This window comes from Patella vulgata, chromosome 7 (genome assembly GCF_932274485.2).
Source record: "Patella vulgata chromosome 7, xgPatVulg1.2, whole genome shotgun sequence".
NCBI lineage: Eukaryota > Metazoa > Mollusca > Gastropoda > Patellidae > Patella > Patella vulgata.
The window spans coordinates 7,266,477-7,281,178 of NC_065885.2; the positions used below are offsets into that span (position 1 = coordinate 7,266,477).

Consider the following 14,702-nt stretch of genomic DNA (forward strand, 5'->3'; position numbering starts at 1 on the left):
GAACAGACAATTGTGGATTATTCATTCAGATAGTTACAACACTATTTATTATATTGATATATTTAGGTTATCTTAAACACCAGGAATTTATTATATTCGTTTTAAAAAGTCGGGATTATATTCTTTATCGAGAATGGATATTCATGAGTGTAGAAATATTATAATTATTTATCGTACTTGATCTAGCTTAACGTAAATAGTAGTGAGACAGGTTATACAAGACTAAAACTCGTCATTAATACACTATACATAGACTGTGTTTTTCCAATGGGTAATTTTTATAGAACCCCCTTGATCTAGTGTTATACAGTTCTGTTTGTCTTTAGTAAGGTTCTAAGGGAACTCTAGTAGAAGAAAGTTGTCATAGAATAATAAGGATAAGAAGAATGGCCACCCCAGTAAGTACAACTACGTCATGTTTATAAAATAACACGTCAGTTTATGACGTCAATAACTAACCATCGTAATCTTGATAATGACTGTCTTACCTCTCGTAGAATACAAATACTGACGAGTGAGTACACGAAGCAGTGTATGTTTACTCCTATACTTGATACAACTAGTGTCTCTACATCTATGAGAGTCGTGTTGATGTAATAATTTACAAGTTCACTGGTTATACTTGCCTATTATTGTTAAAGCACTGTGTAGGGTGCGCTTTAGATCATAAGGGCTGTCATAGATTCAAGTGGAGTGGTTTTGATCCGAGCATGTACCGACAAGGAGTAGGGTCACCTGTCCAACCTCGCGTTTTTCTCCTGGTCTTCCGTTTAATGGACGTTAAACCCTAGTTCTTTCCCAGTGAGGAACTGTGTTATTGTCATTCCCCATAGCACCCTCTTTCTGTCTGTGTCCACCAGCCCTAACAACATCTTCAACACGATAGAAACAGAAAGTAGGGTTTTAGCATTGAACGGAATGGTGGTTTTGTTGTCCCATGTCCACCGATCAGCAGCCGCGTACAAGGAAAGGGGAAGGAGGTAGACGGACTAGGTCATGGAATCTGGTAAGATGGAGAGGTGGAGGCGATCAAATATCCAATCAAAGAATTTAAATTTGGCCTACAGTCCAACATGCTGGTGTGAATGTGGATCGGTGTTATCAATAAACGAATCCATCTGTTTTTGTAAATATTCAAAATGTCTTGTCTTCTCACCTGTTTCAGTACTCGACCCTGTGTTTAAGTCAAGGAGTTTTCCCCAAGCATCAACAAACTTCTGTACGCCACTGGTCAACCGAGCATCTCAAACTAGAGATTCAACGCATGCGCTTAATTTACAGCTCTCTTTCTGATATTTATACTCGTCGATGATTATCATATCTAAGAAGAGAGATATTGTTGTAATAATATTTACAAGTAGAGACTGGTTGTTTATTTATTTTCTATTCCAGTTATCAACCGTTAACCACAATACCTACAACATGTATAATATACATGGTGATTGTCAAGCTGTACAGATTGGAACATCAAACACAATAAATGAAACTACTAACCAGACCGACAGTGATGATTGCACATCCGATATGGAAGATGTGAGATTCCAGATGAATCGGATAAAGGAACAATTTGAACGAAAAGATGAGGAAATAGCTGAATTGAAAAATAGGGTTGCTGACCTGGAAGAATTTAAGAAGAAAGTAGAACAATCAGAAGTCAAGACAAACGCCAACACTAATACTAGACGTTATGTCAGGGATACGAGTAATGCTATTACTCTAAAGTTTTTTAAACCGTAAGTAAATGTGTTCATAATAATATATATTTTGACAACTGTCAAATTTTACATACTGTTACAAGAGTCTTGAGTTTTAACTAATATCGAATGATGAAGTTTCTATATCACGTGACTTGAATAACAACCAACTAGAGGTGACTTGAATAATATACTGACTAGTGAAACAGTGGGATGTACTTTACAATATCCATAGTCAAAATAGTATTATATATTTAATAGTGTATTTAATAATAAGGGCTCAAGACAATGATTTTATCAATAATTTATCATTTAAATAATTTATAATACTCGTGTTTCTAAGGTTTACAAAGATGATTATTGATAATGATATATTAACCTGTATTTATATCTATGGTGGCTGATTGGTAAGGAAATGAAATAAAATGAAATGGGGTTTAACGTCCAGCTGTTCTGCTCCGGGAGTCACAGTGGCTAAGTGATTAAGGCGCTGGCTCGCTGGTCTTGACGTCGCGGGTTCGCCACCGGTGTTGGTCGACAAAGTTCATCAATATTTCCCTTTTTCAGGGATGCAGGAAGGAGGGCCTGACAAGGACAGCTATCTAGTCGTTCGGATGGGACAAAAAACCGAGGTCCTGTGTATATATTGGCGCGCACGGAAAAGATCCCTTGGCAATTGGAATTCGGTATAAGAGTAGGCCGTAGCGGGGCTGTCCGGGTAAAATATCCCTCATAACACACTGAATGGTATAAACCCGTCTTCATTAACCCAGTCGGAGCAGAACAGTAGGATGTTAAACTCCATTTCAACTAGTTTCATTCTGCTCCGACTGGGCTAATGAAGACGGACACGCCCTATACAGTGTACTGTGAGGGAAACTTTACCCGGATAGCGGCGCTACGACCTACTCTTATATTGAATTCAAACTGTCAGGCGGGTCCTATACGTGCACGCCAGTATGTAAATGGGGCCTCGGTTTTCCGTCTCATCCGAACTACTATACTACTGTCCCTTGCCAGCCCCCCCCCCCCCCGTCCTGCACCACTGTCAAAGAGGAATCTCTCCAGAAATGTGGCTTAATGTCCTACTTTTCTGGTAGTCACGGTGACTCAGTGAATAAGACGATGGCTCGCTAACGTTGAGGTCTTGTGTTCAATCACTGCATTGGTCGAGAAAGCTCATCGGGGATAACGTATAGTCTTTTGGGTGGGACGAAAAATCGAAGTTCCGTGTACAGATAGAATTCAAGATAAGAGTAGGCCTTATAGCGCTGCTATCCGGGCAAAGTTTCCCTCACAGTGCACTGTATAGCCTATGCCCGTCTTCATTAAGCAGAACAGTAGAACGTTAAACACAATTTCATTTCATTCAATTTTCCTACTTTTCTGCACCGATCGGGCTATTGAAGATAGGCATGCGCAATGCAAAGTACTATGACGGAAATTTTCAATTTTCGAAACTCAACTGTGAAGGATTCTTCTATGTGCTCGCCAATTTGTACACAGAAGCTTGTTTTTTGTCCCATCTACACAACTAGACACTGTACTTTGTCAGACCCGTCGTCCTGCACTACCGACAGGGAGGAACCACGCTGCAAAATCCCGGGGAACTTTCTTGACCAACACCAGGATCAGTGTATATAATCATAGTATTGAGAGGAATATGGCCGATAACCCAACATCACAACATGATACCAATCAGCCACCATATATATCAGTTGATAATGATATAATATATTAACCTGTATTTATATCAGTTGATAATGATATAATATATTAACCTGTATTTATAGATGGGGAAATACGGGTACTATAACTGTCAGTAAGAAAGTCAGTGTTAATGATTTAATGAAGTTGATAGAAGAGAAGGAGAATAAGAAGATTAGAGGGATTGTTATAGTGAGATATAGAGATGGTAGTATTAGACAGATCTACTACACTACTACCAACAAGAACAAGAACGACTATAGCCTGGAACAACTTGGTGTTGTAGACCAGGACCAGGTTTACTACTATGAATAGTAAAATATAGAGATTATATTGATATGATGTATTTATGGTCTCCTTTATATTGAACAATGAGGGGGGGGGGTAGATATTACTTATAGTAAAATATAATGGACGAACCAGAACGAGGTTAGGTATTATTATCTTATTGTCTCTTGATTAGGTTGTGAGGGTGGAATAAAGTAAAATGTTTGAGTGGTGTTGTGGGTGATGTGGTGTGGTGGTGTGGGTGCTAAGTTAGTGAAGAGATTTATCAACCACACCAGCACCCTAACCAAGTATCTTATACCCCCTTCGCCCCCCCCCCCCCCAACCCCCATGATTGATATATTGAATCTTACTCTAAGTAATATCTTACCTGTCCCACCTGTTCCACCTGATTGATATATTGAATCTTACTCTAAGTAATATCTTACCTGTCTCACCTGTCCCACCTGATTGATATATTGAATCTTACTCTAAGTAATATCTAACATCCTAATATAAAACTCGCTTACTACTGTAAATAAAGCTGTAATTCAATAGTCACGATTATCAGGTGATATGTAGTCGTGATCATGTGATAACTAACTGACATGTATATAATATATAATTATATTAGTGAAACAATGTTTTATATTTTGTATTCTAATTTTGTTTCAATAAAATATTTTATAACTAAACTAATGTCGTTCTACTAATATTTCTATGGTGTCAGGAAATGAGATAGTTACCACTAACAGAGGGGGTCAGTCTGTGGTATCATGAAATACTGGATAACGCTGTCAACATGTGTCTAGTCATACGAATGGAACAAAAAAAAGAGAATCTATCTTGAAGAAATAATTCTAGGAACAGTTGGCTGCAATGGGCAATTAATACAGGGTGACGTACACAATATGTTTCTAGTCATTCGAATGGGACGTGCAAAAAAAAAAACTCCAATCAAATACAGATTACAGATGCTTTACGCACGACCAAAGGACTTTCTCGTTGATTAAAATAAATACGCAAATACAATCTGTTTCTAATCTAGATTAAATGAGTTTTTAGTGGTGACTTGAAAATTGTGAATCTTTAAGATCCTTTAATTTTTAATGGCGGAGGGGTTGAATGGACGAATGGTTAGTGCGTGCGCGTTGTATCAATAATGTTTGTCATATTGAGTCAACTGGCGTGGGTTCGATTCCCAGGTTGTACGCGATAAGGAGTAGGGTCGCCTGTCCAACCTCGTTGGTTTTCTCCGGGTCCTCCGGTTTCATCTCACTTCAAAAGACCCCTACGCGCAAGCAAATTATTGAAAAAAAACTGAACCATGTTAGTCCCGAAATGACAATGTTTGTGTCGAGAGGACCTCTCTCTCTCTCTCTGGCAACAAATTCCAAACGTTTTAGTTTTTTTTTTGTTTTTTTTTTATTTATTTAATTCACAAAAATATTGCACACATACAAAATTAAAACAATAAAAGTTACATCAGTTTAAAGTCACCATCTAATTAAATTTGATATTGATTTTATCATTAATTTCTATATAGGAATTCATTGAAAATAGTAATAAATATTTATGTCGATTACTGTGCTTTGACATATACTGATACAAGTAATTCATGTGTTTGGTTACCATCAATTGTAGCATGTCTAGTGAATTGAGACTGGTCCGGGCGTTTATGTCTGTAAATGTCACATAAAATATTGGTATTTAAAAAAGAATTGAAAGCTAAGGATGACCTTTTGTTGGTGTACATATTCTTCGTTCTATCTAAATAGGGGTTTAATATCTCGTTAAAATCACCACATAATATACTATAACTATCCGAATCTATGTAGCTACTTAACTCATTAAAAAAGATTATACGATCATTATCCTTATTTGGAGCATATATAGATAAAATTGAAATATTTTTTTCCTCAATTAAAACATTAACTTTAATTATTCTGCCAGTAGTATTACTATGAACATGTTGAATACATGATTTGAATTTTACGGAAAATAGAATAGCCACACCCTTACGGTGTACGTCCGGGGCGTTATTAAATAAAATTTCGCCTTCCCATAGGTGTTTTATGTTATTAACAAAGACATCGTCCCAAAAGGTTTCCTGTAGACATATAATATCAAGTTTTAAGTCTTTTATGAAATGAAATACATTATTAAGTTTAGTACGGTCCCGCAGACCGTTTACGTTCCATGAGGCTATCTTAATCATTATAATTATTGTTAAAAGAGAGGTAGACGAATACATGTATGCTTACGAGTTCAACCTGTAGATAATCACAAATAAATAAATGTATACTTATATTTACAGCATCTAGTTAACAGACACGGATATACAATGAAGGCTCTATAGATCAATCCATCTAAAGTGATACAATATCTAAAATAAAAATCAAGAGAGTGAAACACCAGCACATAAATGTATACATGTAGCATGTAAAAAAGTATATGCCCACAAGCAGCTACGGTTAGATCAATTTTATTAAAGGGGAATAACCCTTGAAACGTTAATGTTGAAAACGTGTAAAACATTTGAAAAGTTCTATTGTAGAAATCTCTGGAAAATAATTCCTGGTACATCAGAGAGGTCGTCGAAAGCGATTTAATTCGTACATGAATATTCTGAACGTATCTGCACATATACACATGATCAAAGCTGGGGGACAAAAGGAAAGGATTATATATCAAACTTATTATTTGTTTGGCGATTTGGTTGGGATCCTGGATTTTACATTTGTTCCACACGATTTTTTAGATTCAGAATCTTCGCTAATCGACGGCAAGCGTTTAAATCTATGTGTCTGTTCATTAACCTTTTTCTTTCTATCTCGATTCCTTTTCTCTGTTTTGTAATTAGTTTCATTCGTCTTTTTCTATACCTGGTTGAATATGTTTGGAAAGCGTTTTCATCTTCTTTTTCCTCAGAATCACTACTAACAGAATCACTACTAACAGAAACACATACCTGTTCTTTTTCTATTTCTTCCGTGTTTTCTATTTCTATATCTTTCGTCTTTTCTATTTCTATGTCTTCCGTCTTTTCTCTTTCTATTTCTTCGTCTACTTCACCCGTGTGTTTCTCTATCTCACCCTCTTCTATTTGTTCATTGTTGTCTGTAGTCGTGTTGTTGTTTCCTGACTCGGGTTTATTTAGTGGATTGTTTTCACAGTCGACTGTCTGATTACAAATACATAGATTTTTAGATTTATAACATTCTTCACATACAGTTAATTCACATTCAAATTTTGTGTGGCCTGTCTCTTTGTATCTATGACATATTATATTTGGGCAATTTTTAACTTCATGTCCCGTCTGTATACAATTATAACAGACACGGAGTTGGTTATCATGTTTTACATGGAAGGACCGACCATCAAACTTCGTCGCATATGGTAGACTCTGGACATGAGGGGGAAATTCAACTTTAAGATATCTGGTACCATCAGATATACTCCGATCACCATGTTTATAATACCGACGTCTTTTCTCGCTTTTGGGCTTGACATTCCATGCATGTAATTTTTCGTAAATTTCACCATCTTCAATATAGTGTGGTATGTGCATGAATGATACTATTTTAACAGTTGAAGCCACGAAAGTATATTCTAATACTACCCCATTTAGTCTGATGTTTTCATCCTTAAGTTTATTTAAGCAATCAGAAATTTCAAACGTTACCTCATAACATCCTTTCATTGGGACACATGCACAAATAGTATCCGTACCAGTGACTTCTTCTATAGCATCAATTAGATGTCCCGTATTCAATCTGTCATCAGAATATACACATATGGAACTATCTTTCATCAGAATATACACATATGGAACTATCTTTTAAATACATCTTCATTTTATCACTAGATTTCAAGCAGCTAATAAAGTAAGTATTTCTCAATCCAAGTCCGAGTACAAAGCGCAACACGGATTATACCCATGGTGTTTACAAGCAAAGCAGAGCTCGTATAAACACGTCCGTCCAGCTCGACAAACGCCTTAACCCTGGCACATTTTTGCTCAATTTATATACCTATTTCGCTTTATATAACTTCGATTATAGTCGATTTACATGTGCATTCTGATAATACGTCTATCACTCATGAAATCAAACCGGAAGTCCCTTTTTAGTGGTGACTTGAAAATTGTGAATCTTTAAGATCCTTTAATTTTTAATGGCGGAGGGGTTGAATGGACGAATGGTTAGTGCGTGCGCGTTGTATCAATAATGTTTGTCATATTGAGTCAACTGGCGTGGGTTCGATTCCCAGGTTGTACGCGATAAGGAGTAGGGTCGCCTGTCCAACCTCGTTGGTTTTCTCCGGGTCCTCCGGTTTCATCTCACTTCAAAAGACCCCTACGCGCAAGCAAATTATTGAAAAAAAAACTGAACCATGTTAGTCCCGAAATGACAATGTTTGTGTCGAGAGGACCTCTCTCTCTTTCTCTCTCTCTCTCTCTCTCTCTGGCAACAAATTCCAAACGTTTTAGTTTAGTTTAGTGTTAGAAATAGCAAGCATGTTTTTGATATTCGATCTTAGGGATTACAGTTTGTCAAAAGTTCAGATAAATATAAGGGGACGAAATGATTTCGACATTGATAGACTAATGACAGAACTTTATACTGGAATCCAGGGTTCGACATTCAACCAAATGAAATGAAATGAAATGAAATGAAATGAAATGGGGTTTAACGGCCTACTGTTCTGCTCCTAACCTGGGCTAATGAAGACGGGCATACGCCATACAGTGTGCTATGAGGGAAATTTTGCCCGGACAGTGGCACTACGGCCTACTCTTATATCGAATTCCAACTGCCAAGGGATCTTTTACGTGCACGCCAATGTGTACACGGGGCCTCGGTTTTTCGTCCCACCCGAACGACTAGACAGCTTTCCTTGTCAGCCCCTCCGTCCTGCATCACTGACAATCTGGATGAACTTTCTCGGCCAATGCAGGGATCGAACATCCAACCTCCAGGCTAGCGAGCTAGCGTCTTACCCACTTAGCCACGTGATTCCCGACATTCAACCAGTGGAGCGACTTTAACATGGATGATATGTGTAAATACAGTTTGTAATGATCCGCTGTGTGGTACCTAATACAACAACTTAATGTTACCTACCTGTATATAACAGTACCTGTCGTCTATATACAACAACCTACCTGTATATAACAGTACCTGTCGATCATACTAAACATCAACCTACCTGTATATAAGTCCCGTAGAGAGGGAGATAACTCTTTTTAACCTGACAAATTATTTTAGTTCAGTACAGTTATATCAGCCTACCATTGTATCAACTTGTATGTAGTAGTTATTAGCACCCTTTCCGAGGTGTATCGGTGAATATCAGGACAGTTTTGGTCGAGGGGCCCAGCCGAGGCGAAGCCGAGGAAAGGTGCTAATAAGTTACTTCTCTTTACATTTCTATCGAGTATTGTGAACCAACATGTGAAAAATAGTATTTATCATAGAGTCGTTTCAACCGAAAAGTGACAAATACTTTCTGCTCTTTCATTATTTATCCCTTTCTGAGCCTCACGTTACATTTCATGGTAGAATGATTTCGCTGTGGAGAGACGACCTGAGTAGTATTTACACGTGCGTCTTGCTATGATACTCTGAGCGTAAAACAATCACGTGTTTGTTTAGACCACACCGTCAAAACATCTTATCTATGGCGTAGAGGACTGCGATATTATTAAATGTAGCGTAAAGGAAATGCGAAACGTGGGTCATTCCTGGTGAAAGTATGCATCGGCGGATGGTTCTTCCGTTGAAATTTATTTGTAATAAAGTTTATGACTTTCTAGGTGTTTTTTTCATCCTGCTTATTATCATTGCCTGTGAAGTGTCCAGCAAGAGAACTGCGCCTTCTATCATCACAATTAATTAAAATAATTATTCAATATTCTAATATATATATATTTTGCATATTAATATAAATCAAACCAAATTATAAAATAGATGCCAATTGATATGTATAATAATTGATTTTTGTAATATGTTGTTATGTTAATTTAATGTCATTATATATGTTTTTGAACTGCCATGTAGTTCCCCCCATTTTGTTTTGTTACTATGATTTTGACTAGTTGTTTCATGTACATTGGTTAGAGCCATCGTCTTCATTTACGATCTGGATCGGACTAAACGTCCGCTACTGATTGCTTGATAGGTATCTAAAACGGTTTAAAAGTATCCGTGTATCAGAAATGAACAGTACTCTTTCTGTACATTACTGATACACGGATACTTTTAAGCATGTATTGCGATTAAACAGGACAGTTTTATCAAAGGTTACCAGTGGCAATGAGTAGAAGTGGGATGTAACAACTGTTAACACTTCTCAGCTGAATAATACAACAGGAAATTAATTTATCAAAGGTTCTTTAGTTTAAATATAATATTTTACACGTTACACAAATGCGAATATTTACGTCATGCATACAGTTTACTATTTACAGTTTATAATACGTAGATATGTGCTGATTTTAGGGGGTCACGGTGTATAAACTGTGGTCTTTGCTCCTTGTAAAGGGGCGACGGTGTATAATCTGTGCGCCTTGTAAGAGGGTCACGGTGTAAAATATGTTGATAAGTTGTAACGGGGCACGATGTACTCGTTGTCATACATCAAAGTAATAAATAGCATGCGGGAACATAGACCGGAAAATATAATTCCATAGCACATCGGTTATACCATTTGATATTAGCCCAGTTGGTGCAGGAGAGTAGGACGTTAAACATGATTTCATTTCATTAGGTTAGGAGGGGTTACACGATCTCTACTAGATAACAAACCTTAATCTCTCAACCCTCCGTGTTTCGAGTTAAGAACTGAGACCATGACCTATAACGTTGCAGCTCCGGGAGCGATTCACACCCGGCATTTTTAAACAAAATTGACAATAGTTTTAATCAAAACAACGATTGATTATTGTTACTTATAATATTTCTACAACATCCAACTACAATTAAACATATAATCCTACCTGAAACGGGTACAAATCGTCGTATTTAAAATCGAGGCGTTAAGCCGTTACTAAGACCGCCATCTTTTTAATCACCATATAGACCGTATAATATGTCATTTTGAAGGCGGGGCTAAATTAGGCTTTTATAACAGCCAATCAAAAAGGCAATTTTGAACCTCATAAAAAATTGCAGACCTCAGGATATGGTAAAAAGGGCGTGTACTAAATGAGTTTGCCACGCCAAACTGAAGGCTGCCAATCGTAGCTAAAAAATAAACACATCAGTATATCTCAACGTTTTTAGCTACGTTCTCGTAGCTAGATCTCTACGTAATGGAATATATGACGTCACAAATACTACCATCAGCTGTATCACTGATCTCGATACTATTCATAGTTCGGCAATTAACTGATAACTACACTACAATGTATATTCATAGTTCGGCAATTAACTGTTAATAAATGTGAATATTTACTTCATGCATACTGTTTACTATTGCAGTTGATAATACGTATTTGTTGCATGTTGGGGGGGGGGGGGTCACGGTGTATAATATGTGTTCCTTGTAAGCGGCCACGGTGTATAGATATATGTTCTATATGTAAGCGGCCACGGTGTATAATTTGTGTTCCTTGTAACCGGGTCACGGTGTATAATTTGTGTTCCTTGTAAGAGGGTCACGGTGTAAAATATGTTGATAAGTTGTAACGGGGCCACGATGTACCCGTTGTCATACATCAAGTAATGAAGAGCATGCGGGAACATTGGCCGGAAAAAATAATTTCATAGCACATTGGTTATACCAGTTGTCATTAGCCCAGTTGGCACAGGAGAGTAGGACGTTAAACACCATTTCATTTCATTACGTTATTCACGATCTTTACGTAAAGGAATATATGACGTCACAAATACTACCATCTGTATCACTGATCTCGATACTATTCATAGTTCGGCAATTAACTGATAACTTCAATACAATGTATATATTTTATTTAAATACAATTTAGATGATTATATTCTATTATGTTGACATACTGTATAGAACACCAAATATAATATACATACATCAGAGTTTAGACCATTATATGAAATCCTTCACAAGAAGATAACCAATGATAATTATACACATGCAAATTTACGCAGTATGTACTTACATCTATTACGAATGTGATTAATCTCTGAACCATCGTAAATTTTAAACGTATTTCTTCGATTATGAACAAACTACTTAACTTTGGTTATCATAAACTTAGGATAAGTGGGACTGTGACATATGCAATTTTTTCGAGTACATATATATTTTAAACTGAATAATGTACATGTCATAGCCATAACATAGCCGTGTATTACTTAGATGGAGTAACATTAAATCAATAAAATAATAAATAAAGAAATCGATACTTATAAATGATCATCTTCACCCTTGATCCCCCGACAAAATAACTGGTCTGGGTCATCTATAGCGATCATTCAACAAACAAAGCTTCATAATCACCCCATTTGTCTATATATGTCTCATAATTCATATTTATTTTGTATTTGTATTTTTCAATTTTTATGTAGTATCTTATATCTCTTGTGATACCGTCTAGAGATATTGTCTGTTTTAATAGTTTATTTTTATAAATGTAGTTTTTTATGATTAACAAGAGTATGTTAATTTGATTATTACATGGTTTAAATTTCCCGAATATTATATCCACTGGAGATAAGGTTGGGTCGGCCTTCATCATCGAATTAAACCAATTAAGAACATTTTTCCATAACTTTGCAATTTTTTCACAATTGACAAATATGTGAGTGATGGTTTCTACATAATTTTTACAAAATGTAAATTTATCATTTTCTTGTATACCTATTTTTGTTTAGATATTGATTAGTACTCAGAATCCTATGGATAATCCTATATTGTAACCAGATAAGTTTGGTGTCTTTAGTTATTTTAGAATCTAAACAATTGATATTTTGTCACAAATCGCCTATATTTATTTCCTATTTTATTTCGCTTTTTATTTTTTTATGAAGCTGGGCAACAAACAATTGATAAAAATCTTTTGAAATAACTTTTTTACCCATGATAGTTTGGATGTGTTTTGGGCTGCCATGGTAGTAGACGCAGTAACCAATATTTTGATGGTTTTCTAGAAATGTTTTAATAGAATTTTTAATTCCTAAAAATTTTGTAAAATGAGGATTGAAATTAATTTTTTTTATTGAATTGGGCTAAATTAATTAGATTCCCTCCCACATCTAAGAAGTCTTAGATAAATCTTATTCCTTTTTCATACCTCTCTTTGTAGTAGATAGGATTTCTGGAAATTGTAATTTGGTTATTATGCCACACGCGTTCATTAATTATTTCTTTAAAGTTCAGTGTTTTCTGGCTAGCATGGATAAAGTCATAGAGAGCTTTGAAAACGTCTTTCCAAAATTGATCAGTAGTTTCATTTATTAGTTTTTTTACAAGTTCACCACCGCACGATGTCATTTTCTCTAGGCGGGTAGCCATGATATATTTTATAAGTTTTGACCAGTTTGAGTTTTCTGTAAGGATTTTTTTTTATCCATGACAATTTAAGACTTTTTATAAAACAGTTCACATTTAGTATTCTTAATTCACCGTTTTCATACTCCTGTACTATTAATTTTCTCGAGATTCTGTCTTGCCATTCCAGATATAATTAAATTCCAGATATAATTTGCTTAGTAACTTCCTGGCTTGGAGTAGGTAAACTACTAAAGAGATGTACCAGTTATTATAAACTCACCTGTGCGTTTGAAATCACCCCCGTTAAATAAAATCAATTGCACAATTTAATATCCCGACGAATAAAAAAGTTCTCTCTTGAAAATTTGAGGTATTTACTTGTATTTTTGGCTTAGTTCAAGGCAACACAGCTTTCGTCACATGTTGGACGAAACCGGTGAAGCTGGTGCGGAGGTGGTTCAACTTGACATCATTTCGATCGTTTGAGTTTTGACAACGAAAAATATCAACTGAAGACAATTACAAGTTTTCGAGTGTATCGGAGAGATGGGCGGACCCCATTTCAATATCCCTCCCTAACTTCGTTCGGCACGGGATAATAAGTCAACCTTCACTATGTTAAATGAATATCATGGTTAATAACAACAAGCCAACATCGAATTAGATAGATAGATAGATAGATAGATATTCTTTATTTCACAAACCATACATAAATACAGTGTAGAAACAATAACATATTTACATTAACATAATTATAACACATATATACACATGTGTAAAGAGGGTATACCACCTTGGTGTTATAACCTTATTAATCCAGGTAAACTGTTGAATACACAAGAGTGTCTACAATTAAACAATTCGGTCGGGGGCGGGGGGCATTTGTGTTATTACCTTATTAATCCAGGTAAACTGTTCAATACACAAGAGTGAGTACAATTAAACAATTCGGTCGGGGGGGAACCTTTGTGTTACTCCCTTAATTAATCCGTGTAAACTGTTCAGTACACAAGGGTGAGTACAATTAAACAATTCGCTAAGTAGAAAATAGGCGATATATACAATTTCCTGTTCTTTAATATAACCGGACCCGCACAAATAAATAAATAAATAAATAAATAGTGGAATTCGTCGCCAATTTCATTAAGTTTGCATAGTTTATAGATTCTAATTCTCTTGGAATTTTCTTTCGTAGACCCGTTTATATGGAGAGTTTTTTATTGCAACTTCTTAATCTACTTATACCCATACTTTTTCTCGACTCTTTGATGAAAATGGGGAGGGTATTGAAGTGATTTGCCAAGGTATAGAAAGTTAGATTATGCTTACATTTGATCTCTTCGTAGCTGACTGTATATTACGCTGAACTAATGTCTGCTCCGTAGTGTCGTCTGCGACCTCTGATCCAACGCCAGTTTCTTATATACCCCTCCTACACGTGCATCTCACATCGAGTCTGCATTTGGGCGACCCGTACAGGTTCATGAGTTTAGGCGTTCTCTGGATACAGTTGAGTTTGGGCGAGCCAAACCAACTCTACAGTAGAAAAGTGTTACTGTGGCT

The 14,702-nt window shown here is 36.1% G+C and overlaps 1 long non-coding RNA gene across 1 annotated transcript; it reads left to right on the forward strand.

Annotated features, from left to right (window-relative positions):
• The first annotated feature begins 224 nt into the window (after positions 1-224).
• Positions 225-5,107, forward strand: LOC126826966 (uncharacterized). Its single transcript, XR_007682493.2, has 3 exons — positions 225-398; positions 1,393-1,733; positions 3,488-5,107. It is a non-coding gene; the product is annotated as an uncharacterized LOC126826966 (long non-coding RNA).
• The last annotated feature ends 9,595 nt before the right edge of the window (positions 5,108-14,702 follow it).